Genomic DNA, 16,296 nt, shown 5'->3' with positions numbered 1-16,296 from the left:
CACTTTTGTTACTAAGTTTTAATATTCAGATGTTTGAATGTTCAGTTTATATATTTGAACTACAATAAGTCAATCCTTTTATATTAAAAAAAAGTAGAATAATAAATTATATTATTGGAAGTCTCCCTACATATCAGCAAACATAAACCCATTTTACAGGTGAGGAAACCAAACCCCATTTAACAGAAAAGGAAAGTAAGGACCAGAGAACCAGCTAGGGTTCTAGCTAGCATTCTCCAATCTACAAATGTTTAGAGTACAAACCATATGCCAGTTACATGCTTGGTGCTGGGATATAAAAGTAAACAGAACACAATACCTGTGCTCCAGCTTGTCCAACAAGCAGAAAATTATTACACAACTTAATAAGTAATGTAAGAAAGACATGTTTAAGCTGCACAGTGTAAAAATCCAGGTTTGGGAGCAACTCCCAGAGAAGGTAAGGTTTGAGCTAATCTGAGAAGGATGAGCAGAAGTCTGATAGACCAGGAGGTCACAAAATAGTGTCCCAGGACGGCCAAAGTCAGGGAGAGCATAGTGCATTTAGTTAACGAAAGGAGTTAGGGTACAAGGGAATTCTAGTCATGGGTTTAGGAGACAATAGCATCCTGATCCCCAGTTCAGTGCTGTTTTTAAAATACTTCCTGTTTCACTACATCTTTTGGCAAGTAAGTGATGATTCGGCACATTTATCAACACTCTTGTATAGAGAAAGGGAAACACAGATGGCTAGTACTTATCCAGGTGTAGATATTTATATTTTCCAAACCCTCTTGCTTAAAATGTCTCCTTACAGATATACTTACTTCGTAATATAGATTTTCCTTTAGGCTAAAATTTTTATGGCAATTGGGTCACGCCATAAAACTCTTAAATATCTGGAAGGGATTTTAAGGGAACATTTTGTGGGGGACAGGCACAGGATGCATCTACTCACTGAGTGCAGGCAATAAAGTGGTTATTGTATGTAGAGAACTTATTAATTAATAATTAAACTGACCTAAATCATTCTTTTTATTATCACTATCAATTCTCAACAATGTCAGTAACTAATAAAACATGCCTCCCTGAGCAAACTGCTCCTACAGAACTAAACTTAGTGATACCTGCACATGCATAAAAAACAGAACCCAAACAGGCTTTAGAAATATCTGAGGTACCCGTATTAGCTATTGATTCGGCCCCTGTCACCATATAGTCTGCATTCAGTTTCTTGTTTCGTTTTTTTTTTTTTTGAGACAGAGTCTCACTCTGTTGCCCGAACTAGAATGCTGTGGCATCAGCCTAGCTCACAGCAACCTCAAACTCCTGGGCTCAAGCCATCCTGCTGCCTCAGCCTCCCGAGTAGCTGTGACTACAGGCATGTGCCACCATGCCCGGCTAATTTTTTTCTATATGGTGTTGGTTGGCCAATTAATTTATTTCTATTTATAGTAGAGACGGGGTCTCGCTCTTGCTCAGGCTGCTTTCAAACTCCTGACCTTGAGCCATCTGCCTACCTTGGCCTCCCAGAGTGCTAGGATTACAGGCATGAGCCACCACACCCAGCCAACACCTTCATTTCACTTTAACAAATTTTTTTTTTAAATTTTTACAGAGATGGGGTCTCACTGTATTGCCCAGGCTGGTTTCAAACTCCTGGCCTCAAGTGATCCTCCCACCTTGGCCTCCCAAAGTGTTGGGATTACAGGCAAGAGCCACCTTAACCAACCTCATTTAACAAATATTTATGTTATATGCCAGGCCCTAGGCTAAGTGCTACAGATAAAGTAATGAGCATAAACAGATACAAGCCCGAACAGAGGGCGGGACACCGAGAACCATGCAGAAGCTCGTTTATCATTTGTCTCAGCTCACAGGCACCATGGCGGCCACCCGCCAGCAACCTTCTCAGCCTGGCGGCGGGGGAAGCCAAGCTGGCTCGGCGCTGCGACACCTGCGGGGCCGGGCAGCTGGAGCCCGGGCTTCAGGGCATCCTCATCACCTGCAACATGAACTAACGCAAGTGCGTGGAGGCCTGCAGCCTGCTTGACAAGTACGGCGACGACACGTATGGGCCAGAAAAGTTTACAGACAAGGATCAGCAGACCTCTGGAAGTGAGGGAGAAGATGATGATGTGGAGGCTGCCTTGAAGAAAGAAGTTGGTGACATTAAGGCATCTACAGAGATGAGGCTAAGAAGATTTCAGTCAGTGGAGAGTGGAGCGAATAATGTAGTCTTCATCAGGGCACTTGGGATGGACCCTGAGAAATTGGTGCATCATGTTCTTCAGCATATGTACCAAACCAAGAAAAAGAAGACTCGAGTTATTCTACGAATGTTACCCATCTCAGGCACATGCAGGGCTTTCTTAGAAGACATGAAAAAATATGCAGAAACATTTTCAGAACCATGGTTCAAACCTCCATTCAAAGGAACATTTCAAATTGTATATAAATCTCGAAATAACAGTCACGTGAACAGAGAAGAAGTTATCAAAGAATTGGCAGGAATAGTGGGCAGCCTCAATTCAGAAAATAAAGTGGATCCTCACCAATCCACAATACACGGTGGTAGTAGAAATTATCAAAGCTGTCTGTTGCCTGAGTGTCGTGAAAGATTACACGTTGTTCAGAAAATACAATCTCCAGGAAGTGGTGAAGAGTGCTAAGGACCTGTCACAGCTTAACCCAAAGCAGGGAAATGGGCAAGAAACTAAATTAGAATCTGGTGACAAATTAAATCAAAACAACCCAGCAGAAGGGAAAAATAACCAGCGGGTGGTACCAGAGATTAGTGAGGAGCTGGGGCAGATAAAACCAACATCTGAGATGCAGGTGGTGAATGAGGGAGGAGCCAAACCTGATATTGTGAGTCAGGTCACAGAAGGATCCAAGTCAAATGAAAATGACCTGATGCTAAAAAGATTTTGCATAATTAACTGAAAAGCAGCAGCTTCTCTATCCAGGTATAGTTTTCATTAATATTTGTCATGCTGTAAGATTTGTAAATGATGTCGAAATTCAAAAAAAACCTTTTTCTACTGCTAGGAGCCTCCCAAAACAAAGGCCAGTATATATTTAATGTCTTCATATCTGAAAACCAAAGGTCTGTCATCTGTATCCCTGGTGTCCCATCAGTGGTTGGCTCCATGACAAGTTTTGCCTCATTAAAAAAAGAAAATCCTGGCTGGGTGTGGTGGCTCATACCTGTAATCCTAGCACTCTGGGAGGCCGAGGCAGGAGGATCACTCAAAGTCAGGAGTTTGAAACCAGCCTGAGCAAGAGTGAGACCCTGTCTCTACTATAAATAGAAAGAAATTAATTGGCCAACTAACATATATAGAAAAATTAGCTGGGCATGGTGGCGCATGCCTGTAGTCCCAGCTACTCAGGAGGCTGAGGCAATAGGATTGCTTGAGCCCAAGAGTTTGAGGTTGCTGTGAGCTAGGCTGACGCCATGCCACTCACTCTAGCCTGGGCAACAAAGTGAGACTCTGTCTCAAAAAAAAAAAAGAAAGAAAATCCTGGTGTTGACATTAGAGCACACTGCTTTCTTCACAGAGATGCTGATATCAAAAACTTGGAGATGAAATGAAGAAAGTTCTGAATATTGCTATAAAAATGGTTAATTTTATTATTAAAGGCCCGTTTATGCAAGAATGTTAAAAAAAAATAAGCCCCACACTAAAAAATGGACAAACAGCACATAAATCTCCTGCTTCATCCAGATATCCAATGGCTTATCAGAGGAAGAGTTCCTGACAGGATATTTGAATTGAAAGGTGAATTACCAACATACTTATAGGAAATTAGTAGGCAAGGCTTTGCTGAATTATTTGAAGAAATGAAGAATGGCTATAGAAACTAGCCTATTTAGCAGACATTTTTCATCACATGAACAAGTTTCTGCATGGTCCTGGAAAAAAACTTTTTTCCTTAAAGTGACAAGAGTCTTAGATTTAAAAGGAAACAGACTCTGGAACAATCACCTTGCCAAAGGAACTCCTGAAATCTTTTAGCATCCACTTGGGCTTAAGAGTGAAGTCTCTAGCTCTGTGCTGCTATTCTGAAAGAAAACAAAAAGAAAAAAAAAAAAATGAGTGAAGTCTCAAGTCTTGCTAGAACCCACAGGAGACCAAATTAAATAGCTTTTCTTCTCCTTTTCCCAGCACTAGTGTATGACTAGATGAAGAACCCTTTCTTAAAATCTTCTGCTCAGCCTGAGATTTCTTTCTCTGAAAGAAGAGAAAGAATTTAGCCTTAGTCTGACAGTTCTGGATTTCTTTGAAATAAGAGTATCCTTCAACTTAGTGCTCACATTCACATACCATGAGGGTTCCCTGTAGGGGTGTCCTGAATTTGAAAGTTTTTTCCAGGGATTCTTCTGAGTAAAACAATTGAAAAAGGCTACACTTACCTAAATGGTAAGAGAGAAAGAGAGAGAGAGAGAAAAAAAAAAGGCTGGATGAGAGACAGACACCAACAAAATCTGCAAAGAATACTGTTTAGATTGAGACTGTAAAAGGGCTGTAAAAATACCTTTTGGAGATGGGTTTATTCTTACATTTTTAAAAAAGTTAGGAACTAGTATAAATGTTAAGACTTCCCACACAAGTGGCTATGTTTATTTAATGGATAGTGACCATGGGAATATATTTTTATTCCCTTATCTAGTGGTTCTGCTTGGTAAACCAGAGTAGAAGGATTTCAGGGCAAAGAGAATAGGCAGTACCATCCTTGTATATCTTCAGTAGTTAGAATGTTAACTCTTAATGAGATTGAAGTCATCTTGAAGGATTAATAAGAGTATTATTAGCATTATATGTGGGAAGAGAGAGGATAGGATTTTGGTGCCTTCTTCAGTGAACTCACTCCAAGACAAAGATACTTTTATTTTGATAGTGCAAGACAAAAGGACTCTGGGAATAAAATTGGCCATATGCCTACAGAACATACAACTCAGGAGCTGGGTTCCTTTTACTTTGTGAAAGCTGCTACTCTACAGAAAGATTTTGATTTGATAGTTTGCTTTTAATCACCTTTTGTATTTGTTTGTATTTGGTAAGACCCAGGTGTGATACAATCTATTCTTTCCCAGCTATAAAATACTGTGTACTCTTGGAGTCTGAATTGACCCATTTAAAATTTTGTTTTTAGGTTTATCACCTGTTTATTTTCACTGACATTCAAGCATGTTATCTTATAAATGATAAAATTCCAGGGTGGGAATTGAGTGGTTTTTTTTTTCCTTTTAGTTTTTTATTTTAAAAAGTCAGTTAAAAAAAACCTCTAATGTTGTGGTTGAATAAAATTGTTTTGCTTCACAGAAGAAAGAATGTTAAACTTCATATTTTCAAACATGTTTCTCTAATGTTAAACATCTTCAAATGGTATTTTTACTTGTATTTTGCTTTTGCTACAGCGAACTATTCAGCTTGTTTTTCGTTCTTGATATTTTCACAAAAATCAAAATAAATTTGTTCCCTAAAAAAAATAAAATAAAATAAACAGATGCAAGCCCAGCCTTCATAGAGCTTATAATTGAAGGAGTGAGGGATAGGACAGACATGAATCAAATTATGTCACAAATATAAAATTGTGACATTTGTTTTACTTTCAGAATTACAGAGGTCTGCACATGCTATGACAGATTTTATTAATAATAGAGGGATTTGACCCAGCCAGGGAGATTGGAAGATGAGGAGTCGTGGAGGTAAAGGAGGGAAATGTGCTTTGCAGAGGCCCTGGGAGAGGAGGGAGCTGAAGAGGACTGAGGAGGCTGAAGTGGAGAAGCAGTGGGACAAGAGACAGGGATGCCAAGACATGAACACATTTGCACTTTTAAAAGGTCACTCTGGGCCGGGGACAGTGGCTCACACCTGTAATCCTAGCACTTTGGGAGGCCAAGGCGGGCGGATTGCTCAAGGTCAGGAGTTCGAAACCAGCCTGAGCGAGACCCCGTCTCTACCAAAAATAGAAAGAAATTAATTGACCAACTAAAAATATATATACAAAAAATTAGCCGGGCATGGTGGCACATGCCTGTAGTCCCAGCTACTCGGGAGGCTGAGGCAGTAGGATCGCTGAGCCCCGGAGATTGAGGTTGCTGTGAGCCAGGCTGATGCCACAGCACTCACTCTAGCCTAGGCAACAAAGTGAGACTCTGTCTCAAAAAAAAAAAAAAAAAAAAAAAAAGGTCACTCTGGCCAGAATGGGTGAGAGGACACAATTTAAGAGGGCATTGCTAACTCCCACTAGTGGATACACATTCCAGAGACATCTTCACACAGGCCACGAGGGGACAAGCATGAAGTTGTTCACTATGGCATTGTTTGTGGTAGCCAGTAGTTGGAGGCAATTTAGAAGTCCATTATCATGGGTCCAAATAACTAAAATGTGGTTGCCCATGCTGAAATATTCCATGGCTGTTCTAAGTCACAGGCTAGGTGTACATACAACAAGGATGGGTCTTAAAAATGTAGTGCTGAGAGGGGATAAAGTGAAGTAGAAGGTTTATAGCACACATTTAGGCAAATTGAAGATATACACACTTATAAAGATATACACCTTATAAAACATATAAACCTTATAAAACACTAAACATGTTTTATAAGGAAATTCCCACACATTATTGGCGTAAGGGGGAGGGGTAGAGAAAAGGTTTAAAAGGAAATAATTATATAAAACAAGAGAGGCAGTGAAGAGTCCAAAGATAATAGTGTATCATAAAGTAGAAATGAGTAATTCAACCTCAGCAATTAAAAAAAGAGAAAGCTTTTGCAGTATTTTCGGCAAGGTACCTCTACCTTAGACTGCAGTGGATGTGGTGGAGAGGGAAAGTAGATGGATTGCGTTATATGAATGAATACATGCAAAACATTTTCAACACTGTCTGTTACAGAATGAGTGCCCAACAAATGTGTTTTTATACTGTAGACACTTAATGGTGAATTGAATACGGAAGGGGAGGGAAAAGGCGATGTCAGGGATAACTCCTAGGTGCTGGCTGGGGACACTGTGCTGAGTGGGAGGTGAGGAAATGAAATCTGAGGATAGATCACTCTCTTGAGAAATTTGTATGTGAAAGGGGAAGACAAAGCAATTCCTTACATGTGGGCAACATTTCAAAACACCTTTAAAAATAATTAAGAAAAATCAGATATTAAAGATAAATTTAAAAATAATTGTGAGCCCCAAATCTTTCCTGATGCGCAATTAGAAGTCAATATTTGACATTCAGGAGAAATAGCTCCTGAGATCTTTACAAAGGTAAAACTCATAAAATGCGGGATGTTGAACTGAGACCGGGTGGATGGTCTTGTCATTCACTGAGCTACAGACCACAGAAAGAAATGCAGGCTTGAAGAAAGTGATGCGTTAATTTTTGGGTTGAAATAGTTTCAGTATTAAAGCCCTTTTTTTAAGAGCAATTTTAGGTTCTCAGCAAAATTAAGCAGAAAGTACAGAGTTCCCATATATCCTCTGGGGCCCTCCCCCCAACGAGCAATAATCTGCTCGCTTTTAACTTTTTCTGATTTTTGTTTTCAGTAGAGGTTTTGGGGGATAGAAGACACTGAAAACTCACAAGCACGCTGGCTTGTTAAATTAAGGCTCAGCCGAGAAAACGGAACAGTGTGTCAAAGTAAAAACTACATTTCCCAGGAGGCAGCGCGAAACGGGACAGAGGCAGGACTGCGCATGCGTAAAGGGGTCCTCCGCGCTCGGCTACGCTCATAAAAGGGAAAAAAGCGCGTGGGTTTCTCGACGTGCCGCGAACCTTCGAACCCAAGTGCGTGAACATCCAGAGACTCTGAAAAAAGCGTTCGAGGGACGCGCCTGCTCCCGCCGTTGCAATTTCCAGCGAGACGAGCTCGTTTTGTCCGAGACGCGGTAGGTGAGGATGGGTCGCGGCCTGGGACCCGCGTATAAGGGCTGGAGCGAAGGGCTGGGGTCCTCGCCCCATGACTCCGGCCTCCCCGAGGCGGCTCTGAAGGGGCGGTGCGCACGCGCCCTGGGCGGCAAGGGGCGGGGTCCGCAGAGGGAGGCCCCGGGCCCGACCGTCTTGGGTTCTGCGCGTGCGCTCTTCGGTCGGGAGACCGGGTGGGAAACCGCAGTAGGCGGAGCTTGACAGGGATGCTGGTAGAAGTGGGGTGCTCAGGTCAGGGCCAGGAAGACAAGGTCTGACGAAGGCCCTGAGCTCCAGCACTTTTTATTATTTGCTCAGAAAGTGCCCATCTTAAGAACAGTAAAACCTCATTCACCCACCACATAGATACCTCTTCTGTGTGCCCGTTTGCAGCCGGAGGCTTCAGTCTGTGCTCGCTAGCACCTTTCCCCCTCAATCTCTCTTGATCCCTCTCCAGTTAGGCTTTGGTTCCCACCACTCCACTGAAACAGCTCTTTCTCAAAGCCACCAATGATCTCTAGGTTGCCAAGTTCATTGTTAAGTTAGTTCTCAATCCTGTAGCCGTATTTGATGCAGTTGATCACTGCCCCTTCTTGGAACATTCTCTTCATTTGACTTGCTGAACATTTCTTCCTTACCCTACGCTCTCTCTGGCCTCTCCTCTGCTGATTCTTGCTCCTCTTCCTTATCTTTAATGGTTGTACTACCCAAACCTTAATTTTTGATCTCTTTTCTGTCCCTAATCACTGCCAGCTGTTATCTATTTCACACTTTGACCAAGAGTTCAAGGCAGTAGTGTGCTATGACGTTGCCTGTGAGTAGCCACTGCAGTCCAGCCTGGGCTACATAGTGAGACCATGTCTCTTTACCCAAAAAAGGGACAAAATTACAATAAACTTAGCCTAAAGATCTCAATTGGCTTTATTTTTATTTATGCAAAAAGTGTTCCAGTAAGCTGAGCAGGAAGGTTGGCATTATGAGCAAGAGAAAGCCTGAAGAAAGCAGAATTAAAGAACAAAGAGTGTATTATTTTTCAAAGTTACTTTTTCTTGTAAGGTGGGGATAGGGAAACAGAAAAAATAGAAATATAACTGATTAGTTAACATCAGGTTACTTCAGGCTACCCTTTTTGTGTAAGAATTAAAGCTGAAGGGAACTTCCTTATCACACCCATTCAAGATTTAAACTGGCCCATTTGGGAAATTGTTCTCTCTCCTGATTTCTCAGAAGGTCAAATAACTTAGTTTAAGTTTGGTGGTGTGGAACTTTAGCATGAGTGACACCATTTTGAATTTTATTTTATTTTTTTTATTTTTTTTTTTTTTTTTGAGACAGAGTCTCGCTTTGTTGCCCAGGCTAGTGTGAGTGCCGTGGCGTCAGCCTAGCTCACAGCAACCTCAGACTCCTGGGCTCAAGCGATCCTTCTGCCTCAGCCTCCCGGGTAGCTGGGACTACAGGCATGCGCCACCATGCCCGGCTAATTTTTTATATATATATCAGTTGGCCAATTAATTTCTTTCTATTTATAGTAGAGACGGGGTCTCGCTCTTGCTCAGGCTGGTTTCGAACTCCTGACCTTGAGCAATCCGCCCGCCTCGGCCTCCCAAGAGCTAGGATTACAGGCGTGAGCCACAGCGCCCGGCCCATTTTGAATTTTAGACTGGTCTGTTGGGGCTTATACTGCATAGGCTTAGTCCAGAGCAGTGACCTTGTAGACCTAAAGAAAGAAATAGGCAAAGTAATATAGGTAGAGAGTTTATCTGGGCCATAGTTGAGGAAACACTTCCAAGAATGTTGCCTTGGGAAGTGCTCCAGAAAACAAAGGAGAAACTCAAGATTTTAAAGAAAAAAGGATGAATTGAGAGAGGGGTCGATTACAAAAGTTTGTCAGGAATTGGTTTACAGAAATAACGTTGATTCGTGATTGGCTATGCATTTTTGAGCTATAGGTATGGGTTATAGTTTCCAGCGAATGACATTGTTAGGTCACATTATAGCTATTGGTGGCAACACTCAGTCTCTAATCCATATAACAGAGTGGCTTCAAAGTGATACTTAGCTCAAGGGGGGTGGGAGGACATGACGGCTGTCTCATTCCAGTGCCTTTCTGGGCCTGAAAATTTAAAAGGGCTCACATTCCTCAGATGAAAAGTTTCTTTTCTTTCTCAGCCTCCTATAATTTTTATTTAACATGGATATTCTCTTTAGCACTTGGTAGGTCCTTTCTGCTTGAGAATTTGTTTTCAGGTCTTTGACATTCTCTGTGATTATGTATTCAGATTTATCCATTTATCTACTCTGTCCTCTGTGTCTCCTTTAGTGCTTGTTTCAGCTACAAATAAGCAAATGGAACTATTTGTTTAGTGTCTGTGTTCCTTTCTGTACTGTTTCCTAAGAGCAAGGCAGGGATTCTTGGTCTCATTTGCTACCATATATCCTTCATGCCTGGCACAGAGTAGGTGCTTGGAAGATACTGTTGAACATGAATGAATTTATAAGGGGAAATGCTGCTTCTCCCTTGGTGGGAAGTAGACATTCCCTCTTCGAGTGTGTTGATAGTGACTAATTTTTTTCTGGAAATGAGGAGAAGATGTTGAATAGCCCGGCTTCAGAATCGTGGCAGTGTTTTAAGTTGAAAGACCTTTTTAAGGGTTTATTAGGATTTAGTTCAGTTCAGCAATCTATTTTGAAGACTTAGTAGATGCCAGGGCCTGTGCTGGGAATATAAAGATGAATAAAACTGCATCCTTCTCTTCTAAGAGCTCGTGGTCTGGCAGGAGAGCCAAGTGAGTGAAATGATCAGTCTCTTGGTGTACGTGTCACTAGTGCAAGGACAGAAGTTTGTGTGCAGTGCTCTAAGCATGCTGCTTCAGAGATGCATGGTGTGCTGCTTTATTATAGCAACTGGAACTGTTTCCCAAACAGAGAGCTGTGTAAGCACATGTTTAGAACATGCTCTTGAAGGATGCTTCTTACCATTGTGTTTAAGGTTTCATTGTGAGAGGTTTACCTATACACATTTAAAAGCCAAATCCAAGCACACTTCTTTAGAGATGTGTTATGTGCTGTTTTCTTAAAGTGAATGGAACTATTTCTGTCACTGTGAGGGAGTTATATATACAGTTAAACAATGTGGAGGTTAGGGGTACCAACCCCCTGCACAGTCAAATTCACATATAACTTTCCACTCCCCTGAAACTTAACTTCTAAATAGCTACTATTGACCAGAAGCATTACTGATAACATAAGCTGTTGATTAACACATATTTTGTATATGTATTATATACTATATTCTTACAGTAAAGTAAGGTAGAAAAAATTGTTATTAAGTCATAAGAGGCCAGGCACAGTGGCTCATGCCTGTAATCCTAGCACTCTTGGAGGCCGAGGTGGGAGGATGGTTTGAGCTCAGGAGTTTGAGACCAACCTGAGCAAGAGCAAGACCCCATCTCTACCAAAAATAGAAAAAATTAGTTGGGTATAGTGGCGCATGCCTATAGTCCCAGCTACTCGGGAGGCTGAGACAGAAGGATCGCTTGAGCCCAGGAGTTTGAGGTTGCTGTGAGCTAGGCTGATGCCACAGCATTCTATCCGGGGCAACAGAGTGACTCTGTCTCAAAAAAAAAAAAAAAAAGTCATAAGAAAGAGGAAATCTATTAAGTGAATCATCATGAAGTTCTTCATCATCCCCATCTTCACATCAAGTAGGCTGAGGAAGAAGAGGGATTGGTCTTGCTGTCTCAGGGGTGTCAGAGGTGGAAGAAAATCCATGTTTTAATGGGCCTGCAGAGTTCAAACCTGTGTTGTTCAATGGTCACTGTATAGATATATGGAAAGGGATTGGTTATAATAGGTTGGGTCTCACAATTATGAAGGCTGAGAAGTCCTAGGATCTGCTTTCTGCAAGCTGGAGGCCCAGGAAAGCTGATAGAGTTCCAGTCCAAACCCTGGAAATAATATTTCACCAGCTATCAGGGCATCCCTTAGGCAGTCTGGTTGTTGCCACATAAAATTAACCATCACATTTTCCTATCTCTTTTTTTCAGCTGCCACAGCAATCACCATTTTACTGGTAATACTTTCAGTGTAATCATAATAGCCTAACAGTTGATTGATAGTTTTTTACAAGAGACAAAATGCTTCTACATCCACTATCTCTTTTACTATTGAATATGTTGAAGTTATGACAAAACTTGGAATTCAGAGGAAGAGCATAGCTTTTATTTTTATTCTTTTCTTTCATTTTTTGAGACAGAGTCTTACTCCATTGGCCCTGGGTAGAGTGTAGTGGTGTCATCATAGCTCACTGCAGTCTCAAACTCCTGGACTCAAGCCATCCTCCCACCTCAGCCTCCCAGAGTGCTAGGATTATAGGTGTGAGCCACCATACCCAGCTGAGCATAGCTTTTGGAATCTGCAACTTTGCAACCCCATCTCAACTACCTGTTTTTCTTTTTTTGGAGACAGAGTCTCGCTCTGTTGCCTGTGCTAAAGTGCTGTGGCATCAGCCTAGCTCACAGCAACCTCAAACTTCTGGCCTTAAGCAACCCTTCTGCCTCAGCCTCCCTAGTAGCTGGGACTACAGGCCTGTGCCACCATGCCTGGCTAATTTTTTTTTCTATATATATTTTTAGTTGTCCACCTAATTTCTTTCTATTTTTAGTAGAGACGGGGTCTCGCTCTTGCTCAGGCTGGTCTTGAACTCCTGACCTCAAGCGATCCTCCTGCCTTGGTTTCCCAGAGTGCTGGGATTACAAGAGTGAGCAACCACGCCCAGACAACTACCTGTTTTTCTTAACAGAGTTACCTAATGTGATTTATCTGAACTTCCATTTCCCCAGCTATAAAAACGATATGCCCATGTCTATCTTATAGGATTGCTATAACATTTAAATGAGAAACACCTGGGTAAGTCCCAGTACATAGGCATGGTAGGGAAGAAAATCAACATTGTCTCTTAACTTTTTTTTTGACCAATTGATAGTATAGACTGTTATTGATAGTGACTGGATTGAGGATGTGCGATCTGAGAGTAGAGTAGAGTAGGTGCCTTCTTTCCCTTTGACTCAACAAAGCTCATATTGTCTTAAGCCCCATGGGATTAATCTTGGAGTGGTTTAAATATAGGATGTTTGGATTTGTTTGTTTGAGGTCTTGGCTACTAGTAGAAGGGCCAGCAATTTTAGGCTGGGTGTTTAGTGGTTACTATATGCTTCTGATTTAGGGGGCGCCCCAATGAAGAGAGGAAAGCCTCCTGAACTTGCCAGGTGGGTTCTGGGCTTTGTGCTGGAAAGAATTTGAGAGCAAGTCAACTAGCAACAGTAAGTTTATTGAGAGAGAGACAGACAACAGATCTTACTGCACAGACAGACTAGGGATCCTTTCCTGAGCGGGAGGGGGACCCCTTATGGGTCAATGGAAACGTTTTTATATGTTCAAAAACCCCATACATGACCAGCATTGACTAAGGGCAGTCCATAAAGGTTAATCATAAACTGCTGTCACAGAAAGCTAAGCACAAACAGTTTGCAAGGCATTTGGCCTAGTAATTCATTTATTCTTAGGTAGTCCTAGTGACTTGCTGGCGACTTCCTTGTTCAGGGTGATTAGGGTGTGGTGTCTGTCAAAATGGCTGCACTCAGGCTCTCTCAACCTTTCTTTTCTCCTTTATCCCTACATTACTTCCACCTTGCATCCTTTGTCCCTAAGAATAAACTACCTCTTCAGACCGTGTTTAATGAAAGTTCTTCTTTATTAGTCAAGCTTCTCAGTTGCAAATAACAAAAAAGCTAGCCCCTACTATCCTAAGCAGAAAAGGTATTTGTTAAATGTGTGATATTGTAAAATATATATTAATATTTAGTTTTCGTCCCAGTTTCCTGGCATACAACTCCTAAAATCCTTGGAGTCTCAAACGCCATGGCTTTTTGTATGCTAATGAGTTCACTGATGGCTGGCTGCTTAGCTGGGTAGCATCAGGATGTGGGCTGGTCACTGAAAAGAACAGGCATGATTACAGGGTTGGGACTTCTCAGCCCCACAACCACCTCTGGGGAGGTGAGAGGGGTTGAAGGTTAAATTGATTGCCAGTGGTTTAATCAGTCATGCCTATGTCATGACGCCTAGCTTCAGGTTTGGAGAGCTTCCCAATAGCTAAATATGTGGAAGTTACTATATGTAACTACTATAGGTCACTACTAGCTGAATACAGTAGTTACTATATGCTTCTGATTTAGGGAGTGCCCCAATGAAAAGAACAGGCAGGATGGCACAGTGTGACCAGAGAAGCTCCACGGCCCTTCCTACATGCCTTGCCTTGTGTATCTTGTTGGAATTAAATTGTATTAGAGGATACCCAGCTGGTGTCCACTGTACAATTGATCGCTTGGTTGTTGGCAGGGAGAAATCCCCACACATTTGGTTACAGAAGTCTTCTGTGTTGATTGCTGAAGAGTGAGAGCAGAGGAAAAATAGTTTCTTTATTTCCTCACAGACTCTAGCTGAAGTGTCCAGGGATAAACCAGCTTCAGGCATGGCTATATCTAGAAGCCTAAATTGTGTCACCAGTACTTTCTGTCTTTCAATTCTGCTCTTCTCCATGTTGGTTTCTCTCTCAGGCAGGCAAATGCCTCCATCAGTTCCAGGCTTTCATGCTATTCTGTTAATAACCAACTGAAAAGAGGGTATCTCTTTGCAGATAGCACCAGCAAAAGATCTCAATTGACTTTGCCCAGTCTTGGGTCACATGTCTCTTCCTGAACTAGTCATGGTGGTCAGGGAGAATGGAATACTCTTATTAGCCCAGGTCATGTACCCATCCTTGGAGCTGAGGTAAGGGGTGGCTTCCCAAAGTGAAGTGGGAGTGGTTACCAAAAGGTGCAGAGCAATATATTCAGATTGTTTCTACTAGTGGTTCCTGGACTTCCCAGCCTCCAGAACTGTGAGCAATACAGTTCCTGTTGTTTATAAACTAGCTCACAGAATGCACAAGCTGTGGGGACTTTAAAGGATGCTCTGGAGAACCTTGGACCCAGGCAGAGAACTGCCACAGGGCAAGAGTCCCTACCAGGGCAATGCCCAGTGGAGCTACAGGGGCAGGGTTGCCGCTGAGACTGCAGACTCTGGGTAGAGCCACAGGCACATGACTCTAACAAGTGAGAGTTGCTGTATGGGCTGTGTCCAGGAAAGCCCTGGGGACAGGGCTGCCCAAAGCCATGGGGCCCAACCTCCACCCCAGTGTATCCAGAAGCAGGAGGGCATGAAGTCAATGAAGACTGTTCTCAAGATTTACATTTTTTTGTTTTGTTTTGTTTTGTTTTTCCTTTAGAGAGAGGAATGCACTGGCATCAGCATAGCTCACTGTAACCTTGAATCCCTGGGCTCAAGCAATCCTTCTGCCTCAGGTTCCCGAGTAGCTGGGACTACAGGCATGTGTCTGGCCAATTTCTTCTTCTTTTTTTTTTTTTTTTTTGTAGAGACAGAGTCCAGGTTGGTCTCAAACTCCTGGCCTCAAGCCATCCTCCCAAAGTGCTAGGATCACAGACATGAACCACTGTGCCCAACCCCTTCTTATGGTTTTGATTTGTAGTTCCCTGATGGCTAATGACCTGGAGCATCTTTTCATGTGCTTGGAGGCCACTTGTATATCTTCTTTGGAGAACTGTCTATTGAGATCATTCTGTATGTGGTCTGAGGTAGGTCATTCTTTTACATATGGATGTACAGTTGTCCCAGTACCACTTGTTGAAAAAACTATTCTTTCCCCATTAAGTTGTTTTGGCACCCTCGTTGGAAATCAGTTGACCATGGATGTAAGGGTTGATTTCTGGTCTCTCAGTTCTGTTCCATTGATCTAGATGTTCCTTATGCCAGTACACCATCTTGATTACTGTAGCTTTGTAGTAAGTTTTACAATTGGGAGATGTGAGCCCTCCAACTTTGTTTTTCATTTTCAAGATTGTTTGAGTCCCCTGAGTTTCCATATGAATTTTAGTATGAGTTTGTCAATTTCTGCGAAGAAGCCAGCTGGGATTTTGATAAGGGGGTGCATTGAATCTATAGATCAATTTGGAGAGTACTGCCATCTTAACAATATTCAATCTTCTGAAACATGAACATGGGATGTCTTTGCAATTAATTAGATCTTATTTCTTTCAATGATGTTTTATGGTTTTCAGAGTAAAAATGTACTTTTTTTGTTAAATTTATTCCTAAGTATTTTATTCTTTTTGGTACTATTGTAAAATAGAATTATTTTCATTTCATTTTTGGATTGTTCATTACAAGTTTATAGAAATACAATTGATTTTTGTTTATTGATCTTGTTTCCTGCAACTTTCCTATTAGTTCTAAACTTGTTATTAGTCCTAACAGTTATCTAGTAAATTCCTTAGAGTTTTCTATATACA

The 16,296-nt window shown here is 41.8% G+C and overlaps 1 protein-coding gene and 1 pseudogene across 5 annotated transcripts in view; both read left to right on the top strand.

Annotated features, from left to right (window-relative positions):
• The window catches only part of SGF29 (SAGA complex associated factor 29), a 51,671-nt gene that overhangs the window by 19,395 nt on the left and 15,980 nt on the right, over positions 1 to 16,296 (top strand). The window contains exons 1-2 of one of the 5 annotated variants that reach the window (XM_012764332.3): positions 7,663 to 7,872; positions 15,477 to 15,582. The exons of 2 other annotated variants lie outside the window; for them this stretch is intronic. The gene's annotated coding sequence lies outside the window, so the exon portion shown is untranslated. Of the gene's footprint in view, positions 1 to 7,662; positions 7,877 to 15,476; positions 15,583 to 16,296 lie in introns of those variants that run through there. 2 more of the 5 variants (XM_012764330.2, XM_020281699.2) reach the window with 2 other exon arrangements.
• Positions 1,773 to 2,944, top strand: LOC105871130 (THUMP domain-containing protein 1 pseudogene; annotated as a pseudogene).

Source organism: Microcebus murinus, chromosome 19 (assembly GCF_040939455.1).
Source record: "Microcebus murinus isolate Inina chromosome 19, M.murinus_Inina_mat1.0, whole genome shotgun sequence".
NCBI classification, from domain to species: domain Eukaryota; kingdom Metazoa; phylum Chordata; class Mammalia; order Primates; family Cheirogaleidae; genus Microcebus; species Microcebus murinus.
Note: the sequence above shows the minus strand (reverse complement) of the source record. Positions and strands in the feature narration are given on the sequence as shown.